The sequence below is a fragment of the Cyprinus carpio genome, chromosome A9, assembly GCF_018340385.1.
Source record: "Cyprinus carpio isolate SPL01 chromosome A9, ASM1834038v1, whole genome shotgun sequence".
NCBI classification, from domain to species: Eukaryota; Metazoa; Chordata; class Actinopteri; order Cypriniformes; family Cyprinidae; genus Cyprinus; species Cyprinus carpio.
The window spans coordinates 21,266,686-21,283,232 of record NC_056580.1 but is presented as its reverse complement, the minus strand read 5'-3'; positions in this window follow the sequence as shown (position 1 = coordinate 21,283,232).

The following is a 16,547-nucleotide window of genomic DNA, read 5'->3' as shown; positions in this document are numbered from 1 at the left end:
ATGTCTTTAATAAATAACAGATGTCTAGATGCAAACGCTTCCACTTTGAGAAATCAAGTTATCTGTTTGTCGTTTGTTATAGTGAACAGTGGATTGTCAATTTAATATTTGCAAGGCTGGTTTTCTTCGGCCCGCTGTCAAGGGAGGGATGCAGTTGTATGTAAGCGGACGTGAAGGAATGCATCTTTTCATTGGCATTGTTCGGTCGAAGGAAGCTTCAATGAGGAGACGGGGAAAAGGGTAGAGACCAAAATGCTCCCACAGTTGATTTGCCCATTGTGGGGGAGGAACACTATTCCCATTGATGGTGTTGTTGGTGAAGCCCCGAAAAGCTGGAGAAAGGGGGCCCATTCAGTGCAATGGGTGACCCTGCACAACTATGGGAGCTGGGTGTTAGTGCTTTTGTGGAGCACGGTGGGAACATTGTCCCCATTCTAGTGATTTAATACCCCAGGTCCGAGGCACTTTGCTATCTCCCCTAAAATGTTCATGTTCTGTCCTATATCTTTTTCATAAGGTAAAATGTCTAGTTATAATACCGCTCGTCTATTTCTGTTGGAAAAAGGTGAATGAGCAATTTGCAGTCAAATGATCTGTATTACCCTATGGATATGGAAGCCTATTTCTAACTCGGTGTGAAAAATAAAGCTGGTAACTGTGAGATAAAGTTTAAAATAAGACATAAAATCACATTGTGAGTTATAAAGTCATGAAGATGAGAGATTTCAAGTCAGCTTACCTTTTTTTCCACTCTAAAGCAAAAATCAGCTTTCATATCGACAGGATGGCCCGGAATTAGTGTGAATAAAATACTGTTGTTACTATCTTAAATACATTTTAAACAGATTCACCACAGTTCAGATGTTTGAGTAGCCAGTAACAAGTAACAAGCTGTTTTTTCCAAGAAGTGTGACAAAATGCTACATCAGTGTTTGAAATCGGGTAATAATAGAATGTTCTCCTAGAATGTTTCATATTTAAGCATTGGAAGTCCAATTCATTTAGCTGATGGTCGTCTAGAAATATTGTTACAGAAAAACATTTTGCTAAATGGTTTTAATTGTGTAAATTGGGGTGTTTTAAAGTTAAATCATAAGGTAAATTACGTATAATTTCAGAGCTTTCCAGAGCTGAGCTGTGAGAAACAAGATGGCCTTAAATTACTTAAATTATGAACACAAATGTAGAGCCCACACTCTACAGATATAGAATTTCTACTTTCTGACCTATCACTGTCACTGACAGTCCACTGAGAATCTTTAATCCAGTGCTTGTACACCTGATATTTATCCCAACTTCTAAAAGAAATCGAGAAATCAATTTCATTCAGCTCGGCTAAATAAAAGAAAGGGTTATTATTTAGTTTGACAATTCTTTTTCATCCTCTGGCTAACAGTCATTTTCAGAAGTGTATGAATGATATTTAATTTGTATAGGTAATTCGAAAAGGCCACAATAGCCTGGCATATTTCCAAAATGTTGATTTGAATGGAATGTCTTTAAGATCCAGAATGACAGACCATGTAAACTCTGGCTGTAAAATTAGATATTAATTGCCCTTTGCTTTCAGTCACTTTTGAATACAGCAAGACAGATGAACAAAAGGCCTCAGAATGGAAAAAGCCACCAGAGTCACTTATCAGGTGCATTCAAGATTCATGCCGTGGATCGAGCCTTTTATCTTTCTGATCTGAAGTGATCTTCCTCTTGGGGCCTTGCCTTTCTTCCAGACGTGGATTTAATATGTCTTACACCCCGTAAGTATATAAATTGCCCCCTTGAGGGAAAAAACGAAAATCGGACTAGGTTTCCATAGCCGTGGGAAAAGTGAGTCATATTTGGCCTTATGTTGAGTCAAGAAGTGTTTAAGCATACCACAGATTTAAAGAGATAGGCTTACTATCTCTATCTTTACAGATTTAAAGAGATAGGGTTAGTACATTAAGGAAGTTCATACCTAGAAGACTACATTTATGTTTTGGCTGTTGATCATTCTGTAGTCTATAGTCATACATTTAGCACCAAGAACTTCTTTTCTAGTTAAGTCTAGCCTGTATGTAGTGTGGTTGGTTGCTGTTTAGTGATAAGAAGTAGCTCTCGGTTGGGCCACAAAGGTCTGTCTCAAACACATCGACAGACAGAACCTTGTTCAATAAATAATAAAGTTCATGCAGATTTATGACCAAAACTGGTGAGTTATGGGAAATCTGAAGGCTCGGCTTTTGCTGCTAGTTTGTTGGAAATAGCAAAGAGGGAGAACGCTTAGTGGTGTAAATGTTGACGCATCAATGACATGGCTTTTCATCATCTGCATCAAAAAACTAAAAAGCCACTACTCTGCAAATAACAAAAACTAACTAAATTCAAGAAGAATATTAGTGAGATCTAGGAATGATTTATGGTTGTTTTGTGAGCTGAATCAGTTTATTAATTGAAAAGCTCTAATCCAAAAATAATGATTCATACTGGATTAGTCGGTATTAGGAATGTGAACTGAATTGTTCAGAGAAGTTTTGTGAACAAGTGATTTATTGAAAAGATCTAATTCAAAATCTCATTCATCTTCTCTCATGGACTCTCATACTGTAAAGATTGTGAAATATATTTTTTATGTTTATATTACCAAGATACGTGGACATTGCTTGCTAGTTAAATGTGCAATGTGATGAGATCATGTGACAACAATGTAGTATAGTACAGTTTGAAATGTTGATTTTGGCATAATGCATTCTATTTCACATGCATTGTATGGTGAGAAGTGGTTACCGCTCAAAGATCTGGTGGAAATCATTTTTCTTGTGAAATTACAATTGTGGGCACACGACTAAGAGGTGACCCTGTCCCCACTTCCAACTTCCAAGTCTGTGTCCTTGCAGGGTAATGAGTAATGTCAGGATCTGAATATTATCATTGGGCTGGGATGGTTTTCTGCTAAGTGGCTTTTCTTAATTCGCTTGAGATAACCTGTAATGGGGATTTCAGTTAAAAATCTATAAACATAGATGGATGACTTTGTTCTTGTTTTACCATTAGTCAAGAGCAGCTCACAGCAGTCCTCAGACGTTTGGCTTATTCTCCTGTGACCCATATGGAAATTCCTTCAGTTTTCTTGGTACTGCTTGTCCTGCTAGCATGCATGTCAATCCACATTCTGCTTAAGTCATGTTGTATGCTACGTACTGTTTGATATACTATATTTATATAGTGGGCATTGGGGTGTGCAGTGAAGATAGATAGATACATGGATGGATGAATGAATTAGATATCTCTTGCAATGACACAATGTATGTGAATTTGAATTGAACTCATTGGTGGGCCTTATTTAACATCTAGCACCATATATAGCAACGATACCTTGTATAACGTCTGAATTTGTATTTGTTTCTTTTTGTTAACATTGATGTAAAATAAACCTAAAAAAAAATCTGGTCATCTGATTTCAACCTGAAATCACACCACTTTCATAAAGTTCACATATTAGTCATAATGGATTTACAGAATCACCACTACTTTAATTTTAGATATGTTCCTACAAAATGCCACATTATCATTCTGTTTGTTTTATAATCAGTCTAACCATTGTATTTTACATTATTTGGAAATCATTATTTTGAAGTTCTGAACAATGTATTCTGCTTTAGGCACATTCCTAGTATGCAGTATGTATAGTCTGAGCATAACCAGTGTCAAAATAGGTCAGGGTGGATGGATGGATGAAAAACTAATAACTAACAGCCTTGTCATTGCAGTCATGTAAGAGAAGCAAGGTATTTGGCTCACTAAATTGCAACTTAATTGCTAGTAGCCCTGACTTGCTTCTTGCCTTAAGTGAAGGTGCCAGGCACAGGAACACATCCTAGGAAGAAAGTGCCATACTAGCACACTTCTGTAAATCATGCAGGCAGAATGTTTGATGTTTAAAGTAAATATGTCTTCTTAAAACCTCCCCTTCTAACAGTAGAGTGCAAGGCCTTGGATAAGGGCCTCATTGAAAGCTTCCCAAGAGGGGAGTTTTTAAAGTTTTAGAGGGTTTGGGGGGTGGGGGGATATGGACCTGCATGCCAACGCACTCTGAACTACAAAGGCACACATGGAGGTGGATGAAGGACCCTCTGGAAGAGCAGTGGATAACCAGTTCAGTCGATCAGTGAATCCAGGCAATGTGTCCCTAGAGTACAACCAGTGCAACCAATTTAAAAAAAATCAATATGGTGAGTGTAAATAATGCATTATAGGACCTTCAGAGCCATCTTGGTATTTGGTTTTTCTTTGTGATTTAAAGGAAATTCAGCAAACCTATGAAAAGGTATCTATTAAATTCACCATCTGTATTTATTTACACTTTGAGATCAGATGTACCTCGTCTGTCTGGCACGACTATATTGGCCCCACTGATCAATGTGAGTTGAATGTTTTTCAGATCACCAATAAAACTGCATCGAGCTGCTTAAATAAGCATTCCCCAAGGTTTCTCTAGCCTGATATAATGGATATAGATATATATGCCTTTAAATTCATAAACTGATAATGACAAGAGTTTGCAGAGGGTCTTTTATATTAGTGTGACTCAACTTTTCCAGATTTTACATTGGATGTCAATTACAACACTATACTGAAATTGCCTTTAAAGCTAAACTTTGAATTATTAATATTAGCATGTAATGCATCGGCCCAACGATTTTGGTTTTAAGATTAGAGATGCACAACAAAGCATTGTAGTTTGTTTGTCCTCATCACAAATCTCATATAATGTGGATTGATGATGGTGGCATATGGCACAACCTGTCCATGTTGCTTCTACCAAAGTACAATGGATTTGTGACCTTATTCAGCAGTTTGATTGAATGCACAGTTTTTGATGTTGATGTCAACAAAAGATAGTGTTTTTGGTGCCTTAGTAAAATAAAAGGCATATCAGAGGCATAATTCATCAAAAAAATAAACATTCTGTCAACATTTGGACACACTCAAGTCTTAAACCTGTATGGATTTTTTCTTCTGTAGAACTTGAAAGAAGATATTTTGAAGAACGTTGGGTATCAAACAACATTTAACCCCACTGATTTAAAGTGTTTAAATATATATATAATATGTGTGTGTGTGTGTGTTCTTTACTGTTCCACAGAAGAGAGAAAGTTATACAGGATTAAAACAACATGAGGCTGAGAATTGAGTGAACTGGCCCTTGAATTATGCATGATTATGTGACTTGTTGCATTCTATTATTTTAGCATATACCTAAATCTCCCCAGCTGTCTATGCCTGTAAAAAAGATCTGCAATCCCCTTTTCAGGTCACAATCCACCAGTTGGGAACATGTATGGAACCAGTGTAATTGAAGTCTTCCATTACTCACGCCTTCATGGGACAGAAGCTTAAGGGCCACCTCATCAGACTCTCTGCCCCCATGGTACCAGTTCCATTTCATCTGGCCTTGGGTGGTCTGCTCATCCCGTAGGCATGCAGAGCTGATACTTGGAGGTTTAGATCCAGTGCTGAGCCAACATGAGCCAACTTCACATGCCCTCCCACCACCAAATACCAATCTCCCTCCAACGGTTAACAGTAAACTTGTCTTTTTGCGTCTTAGTTGGCACTGAGCCCGGCAGCCCTCAGCAGTTTACAATGTAGCGACAGCCCAGCCTTTGACTTTACAAAAGCGTGCTTCTATTTATTAGGGTTTGTAAAATGACAGAACTGCTGCCACTGTGCTGTGAGTGGAATAAACAAGACATAAAATAGAAGCTTGTTAAGCGTAGACGGCCAATTTGTGCTGCTGTTATGCTGTGTTTAGTCTTTTTTCTTCTCTCTCTCTTAGAAGTTAGTATCAATGTCAATATAAGTGAATTCATTGCCAAAGTCAGATGTTTTTTTGTTTTTTTCAATCGCATGCCTCTTTGAGATAGATTTACATCATCATCATGAGAAAAGTAGATGTGGGCTTTTGAATAGGTGAGAAACCATTAACTATCCCTGAAGAGTACCTTTTTTTTAATGAATAAGATGGATCAGGCTTTGGGATACGGATTTAATAACCAGAAAAGTGGCTTTTTATTATAATGGGAGTGTTTGTTAACAGTCCCGGTTCTGATGTTGGCAGTGTTGAGAGTTAAATAAGTACTTGTGGAATATCAGAAAAGTGTTTCATCTGCGACATAAATTCTTTATTTTACCTTTTTCAAACAATATCTTATTCAAAGGGTAACAGCGGTTCCCTACTGAGAAGACAAGTGTAGACCAGAATGAGTTTCCAGGCTGGTCCATGGTAATGTTAACCAGATAAACTACCCAAAATTTTTATTTTTTTGTGTGTGTTTTTGAAAAACATCTCTTTTGCTCACCAACACTGCATTTATTTGGTCAGGAATATTACCATTTAAAATAACTTTTCTATTTTGATATGTTGTCAGATGTAATTTATTCTTGTGATGGCAAAGTTGAATTTTCAGCAGTCTTCAGTGTCACATGATCCTTCAGAATCATTCTAATGCTGATTTGGTGCTCAAGAAACTTTTCTTATTATGAGTGATGAAAACAGTTATGCTGCGTAATATTTGTGGAAACGGTGATGCTTTTTTCAGGATTCTTTGAATAATTAAAAACTCCAAAAGAACAGCATTTATTAGAGATAGAAATCTTTGGTAACACTGTTAATTCTTTATTGTCACTTTTGATCTTTTAAATAGGTCCTTGCTGAATGACTGTATTATTTTCTTTGGGGGAAAAAAAAAAAATCTTACTGACCCCAAAGTTTTGAATGCTAATAAGTTTTCAGCTTTAAAACTGATTTTTGATCTGTTGTGTTGCCTCCAACATGAATTTTGCCTATAGGGCCTCCAAATGTCTAGAAACTGCCATGCGTGTGCCCCAATGGCTGTATATATCTGTCTGGAGCCTACATACATAGAAATATTTTTTATAGAATGCAATAACATCTTATGCTGGACTTTTTTTTTGTTAGTCATGATGTTATGAAGCAGGCAGGTGCTGCTTTGGTGTTGTTATTTGCCATTTGCACAGGGGAAGAAAAAGCGGTGACTGCATGTGTGGCTCGTCTCACACTGCTTATGTTCAAAAGTTGATCCTCCAGCCCTCCAGTCACTATCTCTAAATGTGTTGCTTATCTATTTTGGATCTCCGCCGCTAATGAATGCTAGACCTCATCGACATTTATCTGTGAGTGAGTGTATGTTTGATCCAACGTCAATTATCTCTCCTCTTTGCATCTGCCCTCTGAAGTCTTAATTATGACATTGATAGAGATGCTGCTGATCAGATCTTCCCTCTGCTGTTGTAGTTTCCTGCCACAGCGACATTCAGAGCGCACTGTACTGCTCCATCCAGCCCACTGTGACAGGAGAGAAACGGAAAACAATCATGTTGAATGCAGGTCATTGTAATATGTAGTTGTTAGGCAGAGACTGTCTCAACAAGGTGACAGAGATACAGTTTAATTATATCATATACACTACCATTCATATGTTTGGGATTAAGATTTTTTAGTGTGTATGAAAGAAGTTTCTTATGCTCACCAAAGTTGCATTTGATAAAAAAAAAAAGCATGTTATGATCCCAAATTTTTAAATGTTATTTGTGTATATGTATTTATGTCTGTGTTTTTAATTTCTTGTAAAACCATTAAGAAGATTAACCTGATGGTGATAGCTATGTTGAGATCACATTATCAGATGACTAACAATACTTTGTGCTCCATTAATTCATTTGCTTCTTTGTAGCTGAGTACATTATATAATTATTTCTAGCTTCATTATACATTTATTTCTTGAAATTTTCAGGCTTTCAGACAGTAAAATAAAATTTTCTTTAGTGCTTTTCAGGCTCTCAAAGCATTCAAGAAACTCAACCTCAACAGTGTGCAGAATCTGTCTAAATGATGCGACAGCAGCCATAGTGCACCACATTGCTCACCACACACCAGTTTTTGGTGGAGAGGAAAGCGATATAGTCAATTATAGCTGGTATGATTCAGAGGCTATGATGGATGGGGGACCAACGGGGAAATTTGGCCTGGTGTGCACCTACACAGATCGCAGGGTATGGCCTCACTAACACCTCTTCAGCAGGTTACCAGTCTGTTACAGCCTATTTTTGCTCAAATTAGTTTGAAAGAAAACATTTTTAAAAACTTCATTTAACCATTTAGCAATTTAATCATCAGGGCAGATGCTTAAATGAACTAATTAGAGTATTGCATGTGTTAGATTGTGTTGAGTAATGAGTGCCTGAATAAAGCTCATTCATTCCAGTCCAGAAGATTATAATATTTCAAAGAGTTCATACAGTCATATTAAAAAATGATGGATTGATTAACATGTTTATATTAAGTTAGTAAACTAAGTGTGTGCCCCCGATGCTTTGAAAAAAGACAGCTAGGTTGCCCATCCAGGGGTTATTTGTTTTCTGTAATGATCTCATTAAAGCGAGAGGTTTACTCTGAATCATTAATCACCCTGTTGACCATCAGGAGAGGGAGCGCATTCTGTGGCTTTGTAATTCATCTGACTGGCAGTAATTACTCACAGGATTGGCACTTCATCCATTGACTTTAATTCAGTTTCATTTATAGAAAAGTTCCAGTGTGTTCATTAGCTTAGAACTCCAACAGTGAGATGAAGCAAGTTATTTGGCATGAACGGAGATAGGTGAACTTTTAATGGCACCAGGCATTGAGTGCTGTAGAAACTCTGCTGTGATCTTGGCTTATGATGTTGCTGATGTTTGATGTAGCATCACAGACAGACGCTGGAGACTACAATTTAAACTTTATTTAGTGATTTGGGTGCTCTGCAAAGCTCAAGCACCTTTATGTGAAATCCTGCTTTTGCATGCTTCACTTTATGTGGTTGTGTAATCTCTCATATTCCTGTTCAAAATTCAGTGCAGAATTTATTGCCTGTTCATTGTCAGGAATCTTAAATTCCTCAGTCAGTCACACATATATTACTTAAATTTCCTCCTTAGACATATATAATTTGAGTCCATGCATTTATACTGAGGAATGTCTTTTGTAATTCAAACATATAGGTATATGATTTTGCTGTCGGTATAGTTGTGATATATTGCCATTTTGCTTGGATGTTATTGACTCTGTCGTTCTGTTCATGCCTTGCTATTGATATTTACCCATTTGAAAACCAATATTAATTGCAAAGCAAGTAGTGAAAGATTTGATTTCGGTATATCTTTTACAATTTAGCAAATCCAGTGATTAGTCCACTGATTTCTTTAAAAACATTCCTGTCATTCAAAAGTTTGAGGTCAGTAATTTTGTTGTTATTTTTGACAAATTAATAAATTAATTTTATTAAAAGCAACAGTAAAGAAATATATAGTGTTTCTACATCTAATTTCTACATTGAATAAATGTGGTTTTTAAACTTTCTATTCATCAAAGTATCTAGAAACTGTATCATGATTTCTTTAAAAAAAAAGAAAGAAAAAAAGGCAGCACAGTCGCCCTACTGTAGACCACATCTCTCAGCCTTTCATTGGTTGCCTTTTGTGTGGGTCTTCCATACCCTGCTTCCTTCTGACTAAATGCAATTGATATAGACAATGCCTATGTTCAGATTATAGGTCTAAATGCTCAGTTCTGTTTTTCTCCTTCAGATTTAGTCTTTTTGCTTTGGCTGTTCATATTCATGTATGTAAATGACTCGTATATCAGTCATCCGTATGTAGGGACCACTGCCTGACAGGATCTACAGTATATAGGTACCTTTACAAAAACAATAACAGCATCATGTGTGTTAACAATTGCAAATGAAAAGCAATAATATGTTGATCCTGCTAACATTGCTGATTTGTGAGCATTCATTGGTTTTACCTGATTTGATGTCCAAGAATATAATTACATATATATGGTCTTTTTTTTCTCACCATCTTTCTCCTCACACTGGCTGCAGGTTTTGTTTTATTTAATGATTAAGAAAAAGTCATTTTTGGCTCTTAATGAGCATGACATTGAGTTGTGCAGAGATAGATTAATTTTCTAGTGGTTTGCACTTGGGTCACATTGTCATGAATCAAATATGAGACTGAACTGAACATATCAAATCAAATGGCCCAAATCGGATTTAACATTTTCAGACCTTATTATGAATAAAGCCCTGTACCACTTGCCTGAATTCAGTAAAGTATACTAATCTTTCTGCTTTTGGTATTGGTATTATTTACGAATTCAGCCATGGTTTTGTCGGTTAGCATGGTATATCAGTTTGTTTATGCTTGGGAGATGTTGGAAACTACTGCAATTTTTTTTCAATTGATGTCTTTTTATTTGATTCAAAAAATACATTTCTTTATTTTTAATATTTCCTTTATATTTTACATTTCTTTAGATTATATTATCAGTGTTATATCAAGTTACTTTTTTGTTATTTGAAATGTATCATATAATTATAGGTATTTTACCATATAAAAAAAATGTGATACATGTAATATACTCCTTTTGCTTTTTGTTGTTTGCCTTTTAGAAACATTTGGAAACTGTTGGCTTAGGTTAGCGCTACTATTTAGTTTAGTTTTTTCAGGCAAACTGTTGTCGAAATCCAGCTTAACAGCAATCCCTTCTGTTTTTCCTTTTTTGTGTATTCCTTCAGAGCTGGAAGCCCAGCAGTAGGTTGCACAAGACATGCAAGGAGCAACTTTTATAAAGTACTGCTAAAGCGACACAATCATTTTGCCACAGTCACAGCTAAATTAAAACTCTGAGATCAAACCATAGCCTGCCTTCCCACCTGCAGCAGCATTCTGAATCCGTAGCTTGCTAGACTCCCTTAATCTAGGGCTCTGGGGAACTTGTTGGAGCCTGTTAGCAAATGTTTATCCCACAGTAAACACCTGGTTGTTTGGAGAGTACGCCCACAGTGCACTGCCATCCCCCACCCGAGCAACAATGTGCTTAGTTGTGAGCCAGGAATGAGCCGACACATCGTATTCCTACCACAGCGCGCCGTTCGTCGCATTCAACATGGGTGATTAGCATAAGCCTCATTTAGTCATCCTTTAATGAATAATTTTTCCTGGGCTTATTCCCAGCTGTGAAAAAGCATTAAATGGTAAAGCTATGATTTGTAATCTTAAACTTGATATTAACCAGAGAGACCACTGAACAAAGCTTATCGCATATCATTAACCACGATTACTCATATGTCCTGAGGGATTTCTAGCAGTTTGATACAATTCTTTAGTGAAGAGTTTGAAGAACTCTTTAGTGGTGTTTCAAGGAAAGTCTTTAAAGAAATGCACATAATGCAGTGTATTTTATTACAGATTAATATTCTCATGTAATTCAGTGTCCCCGTCGGTCCTTAGAAAGTCTTGAAGGGATTGTTCACCCAAAAATGAATATTTTTGATTTAATCACCCTCAAGCCATCCAAAGTGTATATGACTGTCGTATGCGTGTTCACTAGAAAGTGGCGTTCCAGCGGATGATGTAGGCTTAGTGTAAGCAAAGTCCTTTTAAGACAAGTCATGTCACTCGGTGGCCATCTTTGAAATGCATCTTGGGCATGCAAGTGCAACTCCTATATCTTTGAATGGGGAAACATCAAATTCTCCAAAACTGTTCACTAAGTTTAAGATTAAATTTCATATTTGAAATCACCAAAGATATCTGACAACAACTATGTCATAAATGGTATTAGGTTTTTTTTTTTTCTTTTTTTCCTCAGGCTAGATCAGCCAGTGCGCGTGCACAGTCCTAAACACACATCGCAGAGCGCTGACTGTTTCTATAGCAACCGGTACTTCTATCTGCAGCTGCAGTGATGCGCTGATTTTACCGATTAGTGATTGGCTCTTTCATTCAGAAGGTGGGGCTTACTGTGATTGAGCGGCCATATTGAGCGTTGCATTTTTCCTCATTCAAAACTATATGAGTGACACGTCTTGTATATTCTATAGTCTATTCTACACCAGTCACGAATTACAGAACAGAACGAAGTACAGAACGAGGATTTGTAAAGAAAATTGTCGGAGTATTTCGATATAAGCTTAGAGGAGACTGGCTTTCCTTTGCTGTAAACAAAACTTGGTTCTCACAAGACTTATGCTTATGCTAAACAAACGGCATGAGAATACAGTCATAATCTGATCGGATAGCTTTTATGATGTATATTTTGCAAACTTACTAAACATCCAAAACAATGCTGTGTCCAAACATTCAAAACAATGCTTTGTACTCGTTGTATGTGTGTACTTGAGGTAGTATCTCTCAAAGAGCTTAGAAAATGGGTAAAGGGGTCAAAACAGTGCCATGAATTCCTCTACTGAGCACAACTGTAATGGGCAACATGACTCCTGTGATAAGAAGAACCGAGTATGCTTGAGCATTTTGTCCATTTTAGGGTCACATCATGTTGGTCTTGTTAGGTCACGATCTTGTTTGTTCGTTTATGTCTTTAGTCTGTGTTGTGTTCATATATCAGTAAAACCATTTGGAAGTGGACCGAGACCCCTTGAAAAGGTGGGTCTTGGTCTATTTATTTGGTGCACACCACCAGTTTGGATGGTATTGTACACACTTATTAAAATGAACTGCACTAACAGAGCAATCGCAGTTCATTTTAATCAAACCAAACCTGCCAAGAGTAAACACGCATTTAAGGCCATAAAAGTTTTAAATATATGAATTGGTATAATTACCTCATCTTAATTATCATTTTAAGAAGTCTGAAATTTGAGGATGTGAAAACCGAAATCATTATACACCCTAATGTGATTATTACACATTAAAAGGCTGTGATTAAATTAATGTCAGTGCTGCACTTTCAAAGTCAAATGCTGTGGTGTTGCATTCTACAGGTTTGCTGTTTCAGAGCAGTTTGCAGTCAAAAAATATCATGCATTTATCCCAAGCAAATGCTTAAGATTTACTGTTGATGAATTATAAACACTATAAAGTAAACGTCGTCATATTTTGTAGAGTGCATATTTTAGCTCTCTCATCTTTTTAAATGAGCATCTGGAAGTAATAAAGCATATACATACAAATATGAATCCCGTAGTGTGCAGAAAGTCTTTTTATTCTGGTACTTTAGTAATGTAATAAACTGTATCTGGCATTTAAATAAGTGTAAACTCTTTATTGATATACAGTATTGATTTTTTGAGCAGGTCTCCTGAATATGAATATGAAAACTGCAGGTATCCTGTTAGTTTTCATATTCATTTTAAAAGGAAATTTCTCCCCAAAAATTTAAATGGTCATTTACTCACCCTTGTTCCAAACCTGTATGACTTACTTTCTCCTACAGAACACAAAATAATGTATAAAAAAAAAAAAATTCTAAAGATATTTTTTTAAATATCTTATCCTATGTTCTGTGGAAGAAGTTGACTGGATTTGGCCAGATTGTACTTTATTTATAGCTCTGGAGGTCTAGTGTTCAACTTGCACTATATTCAGTCTGATTCAACTTTCTTTTCCAATCTCGAACAGCATATCCCAAAGCTTTGAAGGCCCGTGGCAGTCTGAGACTCTGGGGCACTGGCCTCATTGGCCACTTGATCCGTAATCCAACCCTGCCAGCTGCAAGCCTGCATGTTTTTTAATAAAGACATAAAAAATTTAATGGGAAGAGATATTTCATATCTCATTCCAGACAGGAAAGAGCAGTGTAATTGAGTGTCATAAAAAAGACTTTCATAGGAAGATAAACCACCTGTGGAATCTGAGGATGTTGAGGTTGATCGGCCTGTGGCTAAAACTTCTCGTTTTCAGTGACCTTTTCTCTCAGTGGTTGATAATTGATTTATTGAACATGGCCTTGGCACGCCGGTCAATCGGATCATAGGAGCCGGGGTTCTTTGAAAGGCTTCATTATTTACTCCTTAATTACTCTAGCCCAGTGTCTCACTCCGGCTCTCTGCTTTGCGCTATACAGTTCTGAACTAACCTTTACTAGATCCTCAAAAATGAAGAGAGCACAAAGCCCCTGCGCCTCGTTTGGCAGAGGCTTATAAAGTGGGGCGGCCTCTCTCTTTTCTTTTCCTAATCTTAATTAAGTCCGAAACAACTGGGCTTTGCTCTTATCAGTATAGAGATGGTTGTTGTCCAAGCTGTAGAATGCTGTAGTGCACTTTTAATTGCAAAGTTTGTTAAACGTGTAGCACTCAAGAAAATATATTGTTTATCTTGAACTTTTTACACAATGAATATATATAATCTGCAATCATGAAGTCACTTAAGAAATAATTTTGTCATTTTTATAGTACATTACGTATGAAAAAATATGCTATCAGTCATTATGGTTGAAATTTTATAGTTTAGGAAGAAATTTGTTCCTTCATTCAGCAAGAGTGCATTAAATTGATCAAAAGTAACATACATTTTTATAACATTAAAAAGTCTTTCTATTTCAAATAAAAGCTGCTCTTTTTGAACTTGATATTCATAAGATTCCCTAAAAATATTAAGCAGCACAACTGTTTCCAACATAGATAAAATTAAGAAATGCTTCTTGAGCACCAAATTAGCATATTAGAAGAATTTTTGAAGGATTGTGTGACACTGAAGACTGGTGTAATGGCTGCTGAAAGTTCAGCGTTATGATCACAGGAATAAATTAGATTTAAAAATAAAAATTAAAACACAAAACAGTGATTTTAAATAGAAATTTTATTACAGTTTGTACTGTATTTTTGGTCATATAAATGCCTTGGTGAGCAAAACAGACTTCTTTCAAAAAAAAAAAAAAAAAAAAAAAAAAAAAAAAAAAAAATTTCCAACCCCAAAATTTTGAACGGTAATGTACAGTATATGGGACTGTTGGCAACAGCAAAGAAAGGGTGTTAAGAACTAAGAATGTTTGAAAAACCCTCTTTGGAAACAATCATCTGCGGTGCTTGCTAATGCATTACTTAAAATCTCAGGGGGTACTTCAAGTAAATAATGTAGGTCGTAGGGGTGCAGCATACAAAAAAGGTTGGGAACTCAGTGTAGTAGCTGTGGCTGGTACTCCACCTTATGTGCCATACTTGCATCTCTTTTTCAACAGATCTCCAGGGCCTGAGTTTCTATTCCACTGAGAGGGTTAGGGGTTTGTTTATGAGTGTAGGGTAACATGTACAGTACCTTCCTTCTCTTGCTTCACTAAATAAAACCCTTATGTGCTTCCTCTGATTCTCTCTCTCCAAAGGCTACAGAAGGATTGCTACCTGTTTCAGCAATAGTCCTGCATCCTCAAAGATGACATGCTCGTGATGCCTCTGTAAGTATGTTTCTCTTTGTTGTAAGCACTCTGCAAGATGTAATTATCTGAATGAAGCATGAGGAACAAAAGAACCTCAGAAGTACTTTACTTTTGCCCCTGCCTAATCTGGAACTTTTTCTAAACTAGTATACAGTCAGGTTATCATGTGAGGTAATTGACGCATAAAAAACATAAAACAAGACATAATTGATTTGACCAAACTTCATGTAAAATGAGTAATTAAAAATCATTTAACTTTTGTATTAACAAAACTATTCTTTAGTTGCTTTAAAATGACTTTTTAGGGATTTCTAACCAGGCCCTGAATAGGGAACCCTTTAGAAAGTCTCTGGCGCAAAAAAAATGGAACCATTCTGGTGGATAAGGGACGTGAGATGTTGTACATTTAGAACGTTTGGTATTTATTATGCATTAGATATGTTTTTTTGTGAATTTGAGGAAGAGTCTAGTCAAAGTTCTACTTCTAGCATCTGCTCCGTACTTGAGTACAGCTTTCTTTAACAGGAACTCAAGTCATAATGGAGATCTCCAGTCTTCCAGGAGAATCTGCGTGAGGTTTTCCTCCTATTCTCTTTCTTACTCTTTTTGTCTTTTGTTTTTGTCACCCCGGCACTCCTCGTTCTCTATTTCTCTGTCTCTGTGACCACGGACAAAGTCAGGGAGCCTTTCAAGTCAAATCCCTTTATTCTATGTCAGAAATTGAGTGTTCTGAAAAGGAGCGTTCTGGCAAAGAGAAAGGGCTGAATCTTTCATTGCAGGCATTTGTGAAGCGGCACAGCCTGAGGCTCTTTTTTTCCATCCTCAAAAGAAACTGTATGAGAGGCTGACATATTTAATTGGCTGTTTGTAAGCTAATTAAAGCTTGTATGTTGATGCGTTTGACAAATCACCAGGATCTTTTTCATGTTTCAGACTTCTTCTGAAAATAAATTTTGTATGTCGGTGTGAAAGTAACTAGTTCTGTGAAAAAGCTTCACTGAAATTGATTTCTGAAAGGTATGATTGCAGTCACAGTCATTAGCAAGGATGTAGTTTCTTGACTACATGACTACAAGGATGTAGTTTCTTGACTTCTTGAGGGTAAAGCAGGGTAAATCTCATGAAAAAGCAGGTTTTTTCTTAGAAAAAATATAAAACCAATCCGTAAGAAATAAGAGATATTCTTTTTAAAAATGTATACTATACATTCAATTATTATTATTTATTATTTTAAACAAATACAGTTGAACTTTCTATTTATCAAAGAAAAAATTAAAAAAGTACTGCTTTGCCATTTAATTGTGCTTTGCCATCACAGGAATAAATT